The sequence below is a fragment of the Manacus candei genome, unplaced genomic scaffold, assembly GCF_025592945.1.
Source record: "Manacus candei isolate 608988 ecotype Guabito, Panama unplaced genomic scaffold, ASM2559294v1 h1tg000029l, whole genome shotgun sequence".
In the NCBI taxonomy this organism is placed as follows: domain Eukaryota; kingdom Metazoa; phylum Chordata; class Aves; order Passeriformes; family Pipridae; genus Manacus; species Manacus candei.
Window position 1 is genome coordinate 3,855,587 of NW_026138077.1, and position 17,515 is coordinate 3,873,101.

Consider the following 17,515-nt stretch of genomic DNA (forward strand, 5'->3'; position numbering starts at 1 on the left):
CCCAGTTGCCGGCCCGTCCCCCAGGCTCGGGTGAGGAGGTGCCCCAGGCTGACGGGCCCGCCCAGACAGGGGCGGTTCCAGCAGCATGTCAGGAGCCACCCCCTGCCCCGAAAGCTCCTGCCCGCCCTGGAACCACCTCAGCTGCCCCTGCAGGGGAGAAATCCAGGCCGGAGCAGAGCAGGGGGCAGGGCCGGGCTGGGACCTCAATGGACGGGGGCACTGGGAGAGCAGGGGAGAGACCAGGATGGGCTGAGAGGGCACTGGGGGAGAGGGGAGACACTGGGATGGGCTGAGGGGGCACTGGGAGGGAGAGGGGAAAGCTTTTTGCCCCTTTCCTGGGCACTTGAACACCCTCTGCACCCCCGTTCCCGGCCGTGCCGGCTGTCCTTCCCCCCCAAGCCATGAACAGGTTTTGGGGCTCCCTCGTGGGTCGCAGCCAATAGAATGGCTCTGCTGGAATGACGTCATTGCCAAATTCTGCTGGGCCCCTGTCCTTGTGCCGGTGAGTCACCCAATAGAACGTGGAAACTTCCGCGGGGGCTACCGGGAGCGGGGCGGTGATGGCGGGGGAGGGGAGGATCGGGATTGAACCCGATTGGTCCCGATCGATCCCGGCCCCAGGGTCTCCCCCCGCCACGCTGTTTTTCACGTGCGGCCCCAACGAGACCATTGTGGTGTGGGGTGAGTTCGGTAGGTCCGGGGGCTCCTGGTGACCCCTTTGAATCTCCCCCAAGACTCTCAGGAACCGCCCAGATCCCCCCCAAGACTCCTGGGGACCCTCCACCTTTCCCCTTCCTCCCCCAAATCTCCTGTGCATCCCCTTAACCCTTGAAAATCTCCTGGGACCACCTCAGACCCCCAGACTCCCTTCTGGGGACCCCGAAACACTCTTCAGGACTCCGGGGCCCCTCCCGACCCCCTCCTAGAGTCTTTTGGGTGTCACCCACCCTTTACGGCGGATTCCTCCGTCCATTTTTCCAACCCGGACTGCTGGGGGTCCCCCCTGCCAAGAAACTACTGGGAACTCCCCAGTGTCCCACCATGAGATTCCTGGGTGCCTCCCCCCCCCAACCCCCTGTGGGTGCCCCCATCCTTTCTTCCCCTCGAAAATATTCTTAGGGGTCCCCCAATGTCCCCTCCAGCCCCCATCCTGCCAGGGATGGATTTGGGGGGATCTCCCTCCCCTTCCCTCTGGCCCAAAAGCAAATGCCGTTCCTGTCCTTCTTCCTTCGCCCCCAAGCAGAAAAGAGAAGAGAAACAGCCAGTTGGCCCTGGCAGGTGTGGGTGTGTGCAGGCTGTGGTTGAGTGGTTGAGAAGGGAGAGGAGGGGGCTGGTGTTTGGGCCAAGTCCAGCAGGTGATGTCTTTCGTGTCTGGCAGTCCTTGGTCGACTCCACGACCATCCAGCTGTCAGTGCTCATGACATACCCATCAGCCCTTCTCTTCTTGGCTCCTACACTTGCCAACCCTAAGCTGCTCCGAAGTTCTCTTGCTGTCAGTTCATAAAGAGGTCTTGTCAAGTGTTACTGATTTAGAAACTAAAGCCTGACATCTTTGTCTTTGCCAATGATGTGTGTGAAAGGGCAGTGCTGTTGCAAAGCAGTGTTGAGCTTCACACTGGGTGACTTGGCAGCTTCCTGTGCATCACCCATGCACCCTGGGTTTCTTTGAAAAGTACTTTTCACTCCAAATGTGACAGCACATTAGCCTGTAGGACATCCTGTCTCCAAAAGGATAACTGTAAATATTAATAATAAAAAAGTGACCCCCTCCATTATTCAAGAAAAGCTTGTATCTGTGTACTAAAAGCATCCAAGGGTCACGTCCCCCAGTTTTCTATCTGACAAGGGTTTGGAGGGGCTGCTTTGTGCAGGGAACCCTTTGGGGGCCCCTTGCACATGGGTAGGGCTGCACTCTGGGGGTGTGGGGCTTTGGTTCTTTGGTTGCCAGGGGCCACTGTGAGTCACTGAGCCGGGGTGGGGACAATGGGCAGGGTTGGCTGGGACAGGCTGTGGCACCTGTGACATAAAAGGGAAGTGTCCCCGTGGGGCAGCTCTGCAGGGCCCATCAGGGGATGCTGCCCAGTGCAGCCTGTGCTGTGGGGAGCACGCACACAGGGAGAGGCAGGGCCCGGTGCTGCTGCTGGGGCAGGGGGTGAGGCCTTGCCCCCTGCCAGCTGCCTGGGCCCCTGTCCTTGCTGCGCCACATCCCCGAGGCTCCATCCTTGCTCCCCCAGTGCCAGCTCCCTCCTTCCCAGCCCCAACCAAGCCCTTCTCTGTGTCCTCCTGCAGGCCATGGCTTTCACATTCCTTTTGGTGCTTGTGCAAAGCATCATCCAGTTCCTGCAGGCGGTCGGGGAGGGGCTGCACAAGACTCAGTGATCTTGGAGGTCTTTTCCAAGCTGAAGGACTCTTGGATTCTGTGATTGTGTGCTGGATTCAGCTGGGTCCATGTTAGCAGCATTAGTTTGCTCCCAAAGTTTCCTCGCTGTCAGCTCTTGTGACCTAAGGCTTGAGCTCCTTTAACTCCTTGTGCTGAGCTACTGATGGGAAACGAGAGGCCTCTGCGAGTAGATTCCTGGTGTTCCCTGTAGAACAGTGAGGGAGAAGGTGGTGTCAAGTGGGAAGAGGAGTACTGTTTGTGTGTGGCCTCCTATGTGGCCTTGGCGCCTTTGAGGGGCTTGAAGGAGAAAAGAGCTTTGTTAAAGTGAGAAGTGAAATAGTGTGTTGGCTGTTCTCTCTGCAGGGAGAAGCTGTCGGTGGGGGAGGGGTCACCGAGTGGGGGAGAGGCCATAAAGTGGGGGAGGGGCCCCAGAGTGGGAGAGGGGTCCCAGAATGGGGGAGGGGTCAGAGAGTGGGGGAGGAGCCACAGAGTGGGGGAGGGGCCATAGAGTGGGGGAAGAGTCTGAGAGTGTGGGAGGGGCCATAAAGTGGATGAGGAGCCACAGAGTGGGGGAGGGGTCAGAGAGTGGGGGAGGGGTCATGAAGTGGGAGAGGGGTCACAGAATGGGGTAGGGGCTACAGAATGGGGTAGGGGTCACAGAATGTGGAAGGGGCCATAAAGTGTGGGAGGGGCCACGGGGTGGGGGAGGGGTCAGAGCCTGGACTCGGGGGGTCAGGGCAGTGACCTCGCGGAGGGGGAGGGGTCAGGGCATGGGGTAGGGGTCTCACCTGATCCCGGGGCTATCGGGGCCATGGCGGGGCCGAACCTGGTGGGGACACCCAAGTTTTTCCCAAATTTCCCCTCATTTTTCCCAGTTTTTCATCCATTTCTCCCAAATTTCCCACTCTTTCCCCAATTTTCCCCCCATTTCCCCCATTTTTCCCAAATTTCCCCATTTTTCTCAATTTTTCCCCATTTTTTTTCCAAATTCCTTCCATTGTTCCCAAATTTCCCCCATTTTTTCCCATTTTCCCCAAATTTCCCCCCATTTTTCCCAACTTTCCCCAATTTTTCATCCAATTTTACCCAAATTCCCCCATTTTTTTTCTCAATTCACCCCATTTTTCCCAAATTTCCCCATTTTCCCCAAATTCTGCCAATTTTTCCCATTTTTTTCCTAAATTTCCCCTAATTTTTCCCAATTATCCCCCATTTTTCCTGATTTTTCACCCGTTTTCCCCAAATTTCTTACTTTTTTCCCAATTTTCCCTCCATTTCCCCTCAAAATCCCCCATTTCCACAAATTTCTGACTTTTTCCCCAAAATTTCCCCCGTTTGTCCACATTTTCCCGGATTTTCCCCCAGTTTTCCTAAATTCCCCCCATTTTCCCCCATTTTTATCAATTTTCCCCAAATTTCCCACTTTTTTCTCAAATTTTCCCCCATTTTTCCCAATTTTTCATTCGTGTTCACCAAATTTCCCCAATTTTTCCCCCAATTTTTCCCCATTTTCCCCAAAATTCCTGGATTTTTCCCCCCATTTTTTCCCACTGGGGAAATTTTGGAAATTTGGAAAACTGGGGACCCAAAAATCCAAGAAAATGTGGGGAAATGGGGGAAAAATGAGGGGAAAATCCAGAGAAAAATCTGTGAAAATGTGGGAAAAATGGGGGGAAAATCTGGGAAAATGGGGGGAAATCGAGAAAAAATCCGGGAAAATGGAGAAAAATTGGGAAAAAACTGGGAAAATGGGGAAAAATTGGGAAAAATCCTGGGAAATTCTGGGGAAAATGGGAGAAAATCTGGGGAAAATGTGGAAAAAATGGGGGGGAAAGGGGAAAAAATGGGAAAAATCTGGGAAAATAGGGAAAAAATGGGGGGAAACTGGGGAATATTCTGGGAAAATCTGGAAATATGGGGAAAAAAATCTGAGAAAAATGGGGAAAAATCTGGGAAAAATGGGGGAAAATGAGGAAAAATCTGGGAAAATGTGGGAAAAATCATGGAAAATGGGGGGAAATTGGGAAAAAATCCGGGGAAATGTGGGAAAAAAAGGGGGGAAATCCGGGAAAATAATCAGGAAAAAATCTGGGAAAAAATGGGGAAAATGAGTAAAAATCTGGGGAAATAAGGAGAAAATCTGGGAAAATGTGGGAAAAAAATTGGGAGAATGGGGAAAAATGCGAGAAAATGGGGGTGAAATTGGGAAAAATGTGGGGAAAATGGGGAGAGTGGGGAAAAATCTGGGAAAATGTGAAAAAATTGGGAAAAACTGTGGGAAAATGGGGGAAATGAGGAGAAATCCGTGAAAATGGGGGAAAATGAGGAAAAATGTGTGTAAATGGGAAAAAATGGGAAAAAAATCCGGAAAAATGGGGAAAATTGCGAAAAATCAAGAAAAATGGGGGAAAATGTGGGAAAATGTGGGAAAATGTGGGAAAATCTGGAAGAAAATCTGGAGAAAAATCTGAGAAAATGTGTGAAAAATGGGAAAAAATGTGGGAAAAATGTGGGAAAATGTGGGAAATTCTGGGAAAAGTGGAGGAAAAATCTGGGAAAAATCCGGGAAAATGGGGAAAAAATAGGGAAAAATGTGGGAAAATCTGGGAGAAATCTGGGAAAATGGGGACAAACTGGGGGAGAAATGCTGGAAATTCTGGGGAAAATGGGGGGAAATGGAGAAAAATGGGAAAAAATCCCAGAAAATGGGGAAAAATGGGAAAAGATTTAAAAAAATGGGAAAAAATCTTGGGAAAATCTGGGAAAAATCTGGAAAAATCTGGGAAAATGTGGAAAAAATGGGAGAAAATCCAGGAAATGGGGAGAAATGGGGAAAGATAAAAAAATTTTGGAGAAATGGGGAAAATATGGGAAATTGTGGGAAAAATGCAGGAAAATGGGGGAAAAAATCTGGGCAAGTCTGGGAAAAATGTGAGAAAAAATCGGGGAAAATGTGGAAAAAATGGGAAAAAAAATCTGGAGAAAAATGTGTGAAAATCTGGGAAAATCTGGACAAAATGGGGAAAAATCGGGGAAAATGGGGGAAAAATGGGAAAAAATCTGGGAAAATGTAGGAAAATTGGGAAAAATGTGGAAAATGGGGGGGAAATGGGTAAAAATTCAGGAAAATGTGGAAAAATGGGGGAAAATCTGGGAAAAATGGGGAAAATGGGGGGAAATGTGGAAAAATGGGGAAAAATGTGGAAAAACTGGGTTAAACTGGGAGGAACTGGGAGAAACTGGGCCAGAGGGAAAGGGATGTTGCCATGGAAATGTGAGCCCGCCCCTCCCCCACCCGGCCCAGGACCCACGGGGGGGGGGAACTGGGTTAAACTGGGACATACTGGGAGGCACTGGGGGGGACACTGGGAGTTACTGGGAGCTACTGGAAGCTACTGGGGGGTCACTGGGGTTACTGGGATGGCCACTGGAGTTACTGGGAGCTACTGGGGGGGTCACTGGGGTTACTGGGGGTTACTGGGAGCTACTGGGGGGCTTACTGGGAGTTACTGGGAGCTACTGGGGTGGACACTGGGGTTACTGGGAGTTACTGGGATGGACACTAGGATTCCTGGGAGTTACTGGGAGCTACTGGGATAGACACTGGGGTTACTGGGAGCTACTAGGAGCTACTGGGGGGGTCACTGGGGTTACTGGGGGGGTCACTGGAGATACCGGAGGCATTACTGGGGTTACTGGGAGCTACTGGGAGCCAGTGGGAGCGGTGTATCCCCCTCCCTCCCCAAGGTCACCCCAAGGACACGGAGGGGGGGAGGAGGGGAAACCCTGCCCCATCCCAGTCCCTCCCAGTCCCTCCCAGTTCCCTCCCAGTCCCTCCCAGTACCTGAACTGGTCACACTGGGAGTGGCTCCAGGTCCCCCCTCCAGTTTGGGCCCCCGGGGCTATTTTCGGGACCCAGTGACGTCACTGGGGGTGAGGGACCTCGAGGGGGCGGCCCCTCCCCTCTCCCTTCCCAGTACAGACCAGTAAGGGACCAGTAACGGTCCCAGTGGGGGGGGAGGGGAAGGAGGGAACACTGAGGGTGGGGATGGAGTAGGATGGTCCTTGAGTGTGGTGGAAGGGCAGGAGGTTCCCTGAGGGTGGGGGAACGGCAGGACCGTCCCTGAGGGTGGGGGAGGGGTAGGCGGGTCCTGAGGGTGGGGGAGGGGCAGGGAGGGACCCTGAAAGTGAAGGAGGGGCCCTGAGGGTCCCTGAGGGTGGGGGAAGGGTAGGAAGTTCCCCGAGGGTGGGGGAGGGGCAGGAGAGTCTCTGAGGTTGGGGGAGGGGTCCTGAGGGCCCCTGAAGGTGGGGGAGGGGCAGGGAGGGCTCCTGAGAGTGGGGGAGGGGTAGCAGGTTCACTGGGGGGAGGGGAAGGAAGTGACCCTGAGGGTGGGGGAGGGACAGGAGGGACCCTGAGGGTTGGGGAGGTGCAGGAAGGGGGGGGAGGGGCTTTGGGGGGGCCCTTAAAGGTGGGGGGAGGGGCTGAAAGTGGGTCCATCATTGGGAGGGGACACGCCCACCCAAAACCCAGTAAGTCCCACTTGAGCTCCCAGTTCAGGGAGGGGGAGAGGATGCAAAAGACACGCCCACTTGCAGAGGCTATGGCCACCTTGGGATGGGACACGCCCACCAGGGAGAGACCACGCCCACCTAAAGAAGGGACACGCCCACCCCCAAACCACTAAGTCCCAGCTGAGTTCTGCCTTAACTGGTCCTTACTGGTCCCACCACCCCATTCCGCGTTTCAGTGACCCGTACTGGTCCATACTGGTTTATACTGGTCTATCCTGGTTTATACTGGTCTGTACTGGTCTGACCTTGATGGAGATGCTGAAGTGCTCCCAACCCCCTTAACTGGTCCTTACTGGTCCCACCACCCTATTCCGTGTTCCAGTGACCCGTACTGGTTTATATTGGTCTATACTGGTCCATACTGGTTTATACTAATCTATACTGGTCTATACTGGTCTGTACTGGTGTGACGTTGAGGGAGATGCTGAAGTGCCCCCAAGCCCCTTAACTGGTCCTTACTGGTCCCACCGCCCCATTCCCCGTTCCAGTCACCTGTACTGGTCCATACTGGTTTATACTGGTTTATAGTGGCCCATACTGGTCTATACGTGTCTATACTGGTTTAAACTGACCTGACCTTGATGGAGATGCTGAAGGGCCCCCAACCCCCTTAACTGGTCCTTACTGGTCCCACTGCCCCATTCCTCATTCCAATGACCCGTACCGGTCTGTACTGGTTTATACTGGTCTATACCGGTCTATACCAGTCCATACTGGTCTATACTGGTTTATACTGATCTGTACAGGTCTGACCTTGATGGAGATGATGAAGCACCCTCAACCCCCTTAACTGGTCCTTACTGATCCCACCACCCCATTCCCTGTTTCAGTGACCCGTACTGGTTTATATCGGTTTATACTGCTCTACCCTGGTTTATACTGGTCTATACTGGTCCATACTGGTTTGTACCGGTCTGTACTGGTCTGACCTTGATGGAGATGCTGAAGTGCCCCCAACCCCCTTAACTGGTCCTTACTGGTCCCACCACCCTGCTCGCTGTTCTAGTGACCTGTACTGGTCCATACTGGTCCATACTGGTCCGTACTGGTTTTTTACTGGTCTATACTGGTCTATACTGGTTTATACTGGTCTATACTGGTCTACACTGGTCTATACTGGGCTATAATGGTCTGACCTTGATGGAGATGCTGAAGTGCCCCCAACCCCCTTAACTGGTCCTTACTGGTCCCACCGCCCTGCTCCCCATTCCATTGACCCATACTGGGTCGTGGTGGCAAGAACCCCAGCAGGAGCCAGGTGGGGTCTTCCTGCCATTGGATGAGTGCTCTGGGAGGTCAGGGCTGCTCACAGATCCAGATCACAGCAGCACATTTCCAAGAGCACTGTCAAATGGGAAGGGCAAAGCACAATTATTAGGAAGGAATGGAGCTTTTCTCAGTCAGTGTTTCCAGTTTCCTACTCCTGAGGAATCTGGGGGTTGAGAAATGGAAAAGAAACTCTCATGTTGGACAAGTCACTGAGACTCCTGAGCTGTAACTTGGAATGCGCAAGTGCTTCTGTAAGTAACTTCCTAAAGTGCTTTCGGTCTCTGCTCTGCTTTTGACAGAAGCAGCCTCACTTCTGCTGGACCCATCTGTTTTTTCTTTATCTGCCCTTTTCCACCTGCCTGAGGTTTCTCTCAGGTCAAAGTGAGAGCACAGACATTTGGATGGAGTGCTGACAGGGAAGTCATGAATGGATTTCTGATGTCGAGTCTACTGTTTTGAAATCAGAAAATGTGGTGTTGAAGTCATCGTTAGCCTTTGAGAGGGAAACAGGAGAAAAATCAGATAAACTTGTTGCTAAAAATGAGCTGCTTCAAACTGAGGTTGACCACCTTCAAAGTCTTGTTGCGCCAGAGTGCAGAGAGAAAACTGTTGCTAAAAAAACAGGCTCCTGGTTTGGTCAGGCAACTTCATAAACCAGTGTCTTACCCTGGCATTGAGACTTGGGAAACCACAGAGAACCCTGATTCTAAGTCTCAGGAGAGAAAGAAACAAGGAGAATTTGAAGTTCAACTGATGTTTCTCGAGTCTCCCAGCTTTCCTCACATTAATGAAAATAGACTGAGTGATCCCTGTGATAATGAACAAAGGGAAGATTCTTCTTTACCTCCCTCAATTTCCTTTGTGCCTGATACTGAATCCACTAAAAACCCTTGGACTCAAAAAGAGAACCCGACCCAGAAAACAACTCAATTCATTCTGATTCAAGTGGTTAAAGAGCAGAAGCATTATGGCGATAAACCTGGACAAATTAAAAGCCAACCAGTGAAATCCTATCAATATATCACATACCTTGGGATTCCACTTTGTTCTCCTCAACAGTTAATACAATTTCCAATGGATATGGGGACAAAATGTTGGCAGCAAAATGCCAAAGATGGGATTAAAACCCAGACGAAAAAGAATTAAAATCACTGGAGAAAAAGAAGAAACCAGTCTTCAACCAAGAGCTTCAGCCTGTTACTGTTTTGTTGATATTACCTTTTTGCTTTTTATTCTAATAATCATATTGTATGTTAAAATTTGGATGATTATGAAACAGTCCGCTCACTGATTACCCCCATCAATACTAGACGATGCCCGCAGTATACACCCGTCCCAGCCCCTCCAGTAGCCGTCAAATCCCATCCTGGTCCCACAGGACACTCCCAACTTCCCCTCAAACACTCCGAGGCCCCCAGATTGACTCCCAGATCCAGAAAACTCTTGCTGCCTGCCCATGGAGTGCCCAGTGTGGCCCACCAACTGCACCACAAAACCAAAGCTTCCAGGCTTTCTTTCCTGGCAATTAAAGCTATTGTTTCCTGTTTTCAGCCATGCCTCCCAACTGATAGCCCAACTCCCAAACTGCTAGCATGCCTGTTACTACAGAATTGTTAAAATAAACCTTGCCAGTATATGTTTTCAGATACCGATTATTTAGTGTCGTTTCACTTTAATCCACCCCAAAAGAATTATTAATAAAAACCTGAGTTACCCCCTCCCCCCTTTTCCTGGGGCGGGTTGTAACACCAATCAGCACTGACTCCGCCCAGTAGTCGGAGCCAGTGACGCAGAACAATCAACACGGACTCCACCTCTTGACTCCACCCAGTGGGCGGGGCCAGTGCTCTATAGAAGTAGAGTACATACCGGACGGCGGTGGGTATTCTGTCAGACCCAACCGAACAGCAACAGCAAAAGCAGAGACCCAAGAGAAAAAGCAAAAGATTCTGACAGCGGTGGGCACTGAATCGGGCTTATAGACCGAGAGGGGTATACTGGGCACCAAAGCGTTCCTGGAATTGGGTAAACCCGCGATGGTTAGATCGCGCATTGAGACAGATTCTGACTAACCCTAACCCTAACCCCAACCCTAACCCTAAACCCTTACCCTAACCCTAACCTTAAACCTAACCCGAACCCTAACCCTAACCCTAACCCGAACCCGAACCCTAACCCAAACCCTAAACCTAAACCCTAACCCTAAACCCTAACCCCAACCCTAACCCTTACCCTAACCCTAACCCTAACCCTAGTAGCTTGCAGTCACTTTTTTAAGGTTAAGGTTACGGAACAGGGTTTGGACATAGCTTGCATTCGCTTTTTTAGGATTAGTGTCAGGGAATCGGGTTTGCACATAACTTGCAGTCTCTTTTTTAAGGTTAGGTTCAGAGAAAAGGGTCTGCGTATAGCTTGCAGTCTCTTTTTTAAGGTTAGGGTTAGGGAAGAGGGTTTGTGCATAACATGCAGTCTCGTTTTTAGGGTTAGGGGTAGGGAAAAGGGTTTGCGCATAGCTTCCAGTGTCTTGGTTTGGGTTAGGGTTAGGGAACAGGGTTTGCGCATAGCTTCCAGTCTCTCATTTAATGTTGGGGTTAGGGGACAGTGCTCTATAGAAGTAGAGTACATACTGGACGGTGGTGGGTATTCTGCCAGACACGCAACAGAACAGCAACAGCAAAAGCAGAGACCCAAGAGAAAAAGCAAAAGATTCTGACAGTGGGGGGCAGTGAATCGGGCTTATAACCTGAGAGGGGCTTATTGGGCACTGCTGCGTGTCCGGAATGGGCTAAAATCACGATTGTTAGATCGCACACTGAGGCAAATTCTTCCCAACCCTAACCCTTACCCATAACCCTAACCCTAACCCTAACCCTAACAGTAACCCTGTCTTTTGCTAACCCTAAACCTAACCCTAACCCTAACCCTAACTTTTGGTAACTCTAACCCTAACCCTAAGTTTCCTAACCCTAACCCTTTCTAACCCTAACCCTAACTCAAAACCTAACCCTAACATTAACCCCAACCGTAACCCTAACCATAACCCTAACAATAACCCTAACCTTAACCCTAACCCTTACCCTAACCCTAACCCTAACACTAAAGTCTAAGCCTAAGCCTAACCCTAACCCTAACCCTAACCCTAACCCTGACCGTGGTATCTTGCAGTCTCTTTTTTAAGGTGAGGGATAGGGAAAAGGGTTTGCACATAGCTTGCAGGTTTTTTTTAGGGTTAGGGAAACGGGTTTGCGCATAGCTTGCAGTCTCTTTTTTAGGGTTAGTGCTAGGGAAAAGGGTTTGTGCATAGCTTGCAGTTACTGTGTGGACCAATCAGCACTGACTTCGCCCTGGTGGCAAAGCCAGTGACGCGGACCAATCAGCATTGACTCCACCCCTTGACTCCACCCAGTGCGCGGGGCCAGTGCTCTATAGAAGCAGAGTACATACCGGACGGCGGCGGGTATTCTACCAGACGCAACAGAACAGCAACAACAATGGCAGAGACCCAAGAGAAAAAGCAAAAGATTCTGACAGCGGTGGGCACTGAATCGGGCTTATAGCCCGAGAGGGGTTTACTGCGCACCACAGCGTTCCTGGAATTGGGTAAACCCGCGATAGTTAGATCGCGCATTGAGACAGATACTGACTAACCCAAACCCTAACCCCAACCCTAACCCCTAACCCTTACCCTAACCCTAACCTTAACCCTAACCCGAACCCTAACCCTAACCCGAACCCGAACCCGAACCCTAACCCTAACCCTAACCCTAACCCTAACCCTAACCCTAACCCAAACCCTAACCCGAACCCTAACCCTAACCCTAACCCTAAACACTAACCCTAAACCCTAACACCAACCCTAACCCTTACCCTAACCCTAACCCTAACCCTAGTAGCTTGCAGTCTCTTTTTTAAAGTTAGGGTTAGGGAACTGGTTTTGTGCATAGCTTGCAGTCTCTTTTTTAAGGTTAAGGTTAGGGAACAGGGTTTGCACATAGCTGGCATTCGCTTTTTTAGGATTAGGGTGAGGGATTCGGGTCTGCTCATAGCATGCAGTCTCTTTTTTAAGGTTAGGGTTAGGGAAGAGGGGTTGTGCATAACTTGCAGTCTCGTTTTTAGGGTTAGGGGGAGGGAAAAGGGATTGCGCATAGCTTCCAGTCTCTTGGTTAGGGTTAGGGTTAGGGAACAGGGTTTGCGCATAGCTTCCAGTCTCTCTTTTAATGTTGGGGTTAGGGGACAGTGCTCTATAGAAGCAGAGTACATACTGGACGGTGGTGGGTATTCTGCCAGACATGCAACAGAACAGCAACAGCAAAAGCAGAGACCCAAGAGAAAAAGCAAAAGATTCTGAGAGTGGTGGGCAGTGAATCGAGCTTATAGCCTGAGAGGGGTTTACTGGGCACCGCTGCGTGTCCGGAATGGGCTAAAATCGCGATTGTTAGATCGCACACTGAGGCAAATTCTTCCCAACACTAACCCTTACCCATAACCCTAACCCTAACCCTAACCCTAACCCTAACTTTTGCAAACTCTAACCCTAACCCTAAGTTTCCTAACCCTAACCCTTTCTAACCCTAACCCTAACTCAAAACCTAACCCTAACATTAACCCCAACCCTAACCCTTACCATAACCCTAACAATAACCCTAACCTTAACCCTAACCCTAACCCTAACCCTAACCCTAACCCTAACCCTAACCCTAACCCCAAACCCTAACCCTAACCCTAACCCTAACCCTAACCCTGACCGTGGTATCTTGCAGTCTCTTTTTTAAGGTGAGGGGTAGGGAAAAGGGTTTGCGCATAGCTTGCAGGTTTTTTTTAGGGTTAGGGAAACGGGTTTGCGCATAGTTTGCAGTCTCTTTTTTAGGGTTAGTGTTAGGGAAAAGGGTTTGCGCATAGCTTGCAGTTACTGTGTGGACCAATCAGCACTGACTCCGCCCAGTAGGCAAAACCAGTGACGCGGTCCAATCAGCACTGACTCCACCTCTTGACTCCACCCAGTACGCGGGGCCAGTGCTCTATAGAAGCGGAGTACATACCGGACGGTCGCGGGTATTCTACCAGACGCGCAACAGAACAGCAACAACAATGGCAGAGACCCAAGAGAAAAAGCAAAACATTCTGACAGTGGTGGGCACTGAATCGGGCTTATAGCCCGAGAGGGGTTTACTGGGCACCACTGCGTTCCTGGAATGGGGTAAACCCGCGATAGTTAGATCGTGCATTGAGACAGATTCTGACTAACCCTAACCCTAACCCCAACCCAAACCCCTAACCCTTACCCTAACCCTAACCTTAACCCTAAACCGAACCCTAACCCTAACCCTAACCCGAACTCGAATCCTAACCCTAACCCTAACCCTAACCCTAAACCCTAATCCTAAACCCTAACCCCAACCCTAACCCTTACCCTAACCCTAACCCTAACCCTAGTAGCTTGCAGTCTCTTTTTTAAAGTTAGGGTTAGGGAACTGGTTTTGTGCATAGCTTGCAGTCTCTTTTTTGAGGTTAAGGTTAGGGAACAGGGTTTGCACATAGCGTGCATTCGCTTTTTTAGGATTAGGGTCAGGGAATCAGGTCTGCGCATGGCTTGCAGTCTCTTTTTTAAGGTTAGGTTCAGAGAAAAGGGTCTGCGTATAGCTTGCAGTCTCTTTTTTAAGGTTAGGGTTAGGGAAGAGGGGTTGCGCATAACTTGCAGTCTCGTTTTTAGGGTTAGGGGGAGGGAAAAGGGATTGCGCATAGCTTCCAGTCTCTTGGTTAGGGTTAGGGTTAGGGAACAGGGTTTGCGCATAGCTTCCAGTCTCTCTTTTAATGTTGGGGTTAGGGGACAGTGCTCTATAGAAGCAGAGTACATACTGGACGGTGGTGGGTATTCTGCCAGACACGCAACAGAACAGCAACAGCAAAAGCAGAGACCCAAGAGAAAAAGCAAAAGATTCTGACAGTGGGGGGCAGTGAATAGAGCTTATAGCCTGAGAGGGGCTTACTGGGCACCGCTGCGTGTCCGGAATGGGCTAAAATCGCGATTGTTAGATCGCACACTGAGGCAAATTCTTCCCAACACTAACCCTTACCCATAACCCTAACCCTAACCCTAACCCTAACCCTAACCCTAACCCTAACCCTAACAGTAACGCTGTCTTTTGCTAACCCTAAACCTAACCCCAACCCTAACCCTAACTTTTGCAAACTCTAACCCTAACCCTAAGTTTCCTAACCCTAACCCTTTCTAACCCTAACCCTAACATTAACCCTAACATTAACCCCAAAAACCTAACCCTAACATTAACCCCAACCCTAACCCTTACCATAACCCTAACAATAACCCTAACCTTAACCCTAACCCTAACCCTAACCCTAACCCTAACCCTAACCCTAACCCTAACCCCAAACCCTAACCCTAACCCTAACCCTATCCCTAACCCTGACCGTGGTATCTTGCAGTCTCTTTTTTAAGGTGAGGGGTAGGGAAAAGGGTTTGCGCATAGCTTGCAGGTTTTTTTTAGGGTTAGGGAAACGGGTTTACGCATAGCTTGCAGTCTCTTTTTTAGGGTTAGTGTTAGGGAAAAGGGTTTGCGCATAGCTTGCAGTTACTGTGTGGACCAATCAGCACTGACTCCGCCCAGTAGGCAAAGCCAGTGACGCGGACCAATCAGCACTGACTCCACCCCTTGACTCCACCCAGTGCGCGGGGCCAGTGCTCTATAGAAGCAGAGTACATACCGGACGGTCGCGGGTATTCTACCAGACGCGCAACAGAACAGCAACAACAATGGCAGAGACCCAAGAGAAAAAGCAAAAGATTCTGACAGCGGTGGGCACTGAATCGGGCTTATAGCCCAAGAGGGGTTTACTGGGCACCACTGCGTTCCTGGAATGGGGTGAACCCGCGATAGTTAGATCGTACATTGAGACAGATTCTGACTAACCCTAACCCTAACCCCAACCCTAACCCCTAACCCTTACCCTAACCCTAACCTTAACCCTAAACCGAACCCTAACCCTAACCCTAACCCGAACTCGAAACCTAACCCTAACCCTAACCCTAAACCCTAACCCTAAACCCTAACCCCAACCCTAACCCTTACCCTAACCCTAACCCTAACCCTAGTAGCTTGCAGTCTCTTTTTTAAAGTTAGGGTTAGGGAACTGGTTTTGTGCATAGCTTGCAGTCTCTTTTTTAAGGTTAAGGTTAGGGAACACGGTTTGCACATAGCTGGCATTCGCTTTTTTAGGATTAGGGTGAGGGATTCGGGTCTGCGCATAGCTTGCAGTCTCTTTTTTAAGGTTAGGGTTAGGGAAGAGGGGTTGTGCATAACTTGCAGTCTCGTTTTTAGGGTTAGGGGGAGGGAAAAGGGTTTGCGCATAGCTTCCAGTCTCTTGGTTTGGGTTAGGGTTAGGGAACAGGGTTTGCGCATAGCTTCCAGTCTCTCTTTTAATGTTGGGGTTAGGGGACAGTGCTCTATAGAAGCAGAGTACATACTGGACGGTGGTGGGTATTCTGCCAGACATGCAACAGAACAGCAACAGCAAAAGCAGAGACCCAAGAGAAAAAGCAAAAGATTCTGAGAGTGGTGGGCAGTGAATCGAGCTTATAGCCTGAGAGGGGTTTACTGGGCACCGCTGCGTGTCCGGAATGGGCTAAAATCGCGATTGTTAGATCGCACACTGAGGCAAATTCTTCCTAACACTAACCCTTACCCATAACCCTAACCCTAACCCTAACCCTAACCCTAACCCTAACCCTAACAGTAACGCTGTCTTTTGCTAACCCTAAACCTAACCCTAACCCTAACCCTAACTTTTGCAAACTCTAACCCTAACCCTAAGTTTCCTAACCCTAACCCTTTCTAACCCTAACCCTAACTCAAAACCTAACCCTAACATTAACCCCAACCCTAACCCTTACCATAACCCTAACAATAACCCTAACCTTAACCCTAACCCTAACCCTAACCCTAACCCTAACCCTAACCCCAAACCCTAACCCTAACCCTAACCCTAACCCTAACCCTGACCGTGGTATGTTGCAGTCTCTTTTTTAAGGTGAGGGGTAGGGAAAAGGGTTTGCGCATAGCTTGCAGGTTTTTTTTAGGGTTAGGGAAACGGGTTTGCGCATAGTTTGCAGTCTCTTTTTTAGGGTTAGTGTTAGGGAAAAGGGTTTGCGCATAGCTTGCAGTTACTGTGTGGACCAATCAGCACTGACTCCGCCCAGTAGGCAAAACCAGTGACGCGGTCCAATCAGCACTGACTCCACCTCTTGACTCCACCCAGTACACGGGGCCAGTGCTCTATAGAAGCGGAGTACATACCGGACGGTCGCGGGTATTCTACCAGACGCGCAACAGAACAGCAACAACAATGGCAGAGACCCAAGAGAAAAAGCAAAACATTCTGCCAGTGGTGGGCACTGAATCGGGCTTATAGCCCAAGAGGGGTTTACTGGGCACCACTGCGTTCCTGGAATGGGGTAAACCCGCGATAGTTAGATCGTGCATTGAGACAGATTCTGACTAACCCTAACCCTAACCCCAACCCAAACCCCTAACCCTTACCCTAACCCTAACCTTAACCCTAAACCGAACCCTAACCCTAACCCTAACCCGAACTCGAATCCTAACCCTAACCCTAACCCTAACCCTAAACCCTAATCCTAAACCCTAACCCCAACCCTAACCCTTACCCTAACCCTAACCCTAACCCTAGTAGCTTGCAGTCTCTTTTTTAAAGTTAGGGTTAGGGAACTGGTTTTGTGCATAGCTTGCAGTCTCTTTTTTGAGGTTAAGGTTAGGGAACAGGGTTTGCACATAGCGTGCATTCGCTTTTTTAGGATTAGGGTCAGGGAATCAGGTCTGCGCATGGCTTGCAGTCTCTTTTTTAAGGTTAGGTTCAGAGAAAAGGGTCTGCGTATAGCTTGCAGTCTCTTTTTTAAGGTTAGGGTTAGGGAAGAGGGGTTGCGCATAACTTGCAGTCTCGTTTTTAGGGTTAGGGGGAGGGAAAAGGGATTGCGCATAGCTTCCAGTCTCTTGGTTAGGGTTAGGGTTAGGGAACAGCGTTTGCGCATAGCTTCCAGTCTCTCTTTTAATGTTGGGGTTAGGGGACAGTGCTCTATAGAAGCAGAGTACATACTGGACGGTGGTGGGTATTCTGCCAGACACGCAACAGAACAGCAACAGCAAAAGCAGAGACCCAAGAGAAAAAGCAAAAGATTCTGACAGTGGGGGGCAGTGAATAGAGCTTATAGCCTGAGAGGGGCTTACTGGGCACCGCTGCGTGTCCGGAATGGGCTAAAAT